Raw genomic sequence first — 313 nt, 5'->3', positions numbered from 1 at the left:
GGACACCTACTAAGTAGTTAGGGGACAGTGACATCGCTGAGCCAAACAGCTATATGAGCACAGGGAACTAGAAAGATCTCCTGTTGCCAAGCCAAGGTTTGTCCTAAATACTGGAGTAGTGAACACATCTAGGCATAAGATCTTTATGGGATATAAGGATTCTTCCTGGTATTAGTTAAACGTTTAGGTGTTGGGAAACAGTGTTATGGCGTTTTTTTCTCCACTGCATGTTGGACAGTATTGATATCAATCTCATTTGTGTGATAAAGGTCTAGTGTGCAAGATATTTGCAGAATATGGCAGGAATGGAATA

Source organism: Morone saxatilis, unplaced genomic scaffold (assembly GCF_004916995.1).
Source record: "Morone saxatilis isolate NCDOM2014 unplaced genomic scaffold, NCSU_SB_2.0 Contig21, whole genome shotgun sequence".
Taxonomy (NCBI): domain Eukaryota; kingdom Metazoa; phylum Chordata; class Actinopteri; family Moronidae; genus Morone; species Morone saxatilis.
Note: the sequence above shows the minus strand (reverse complement) of the source record.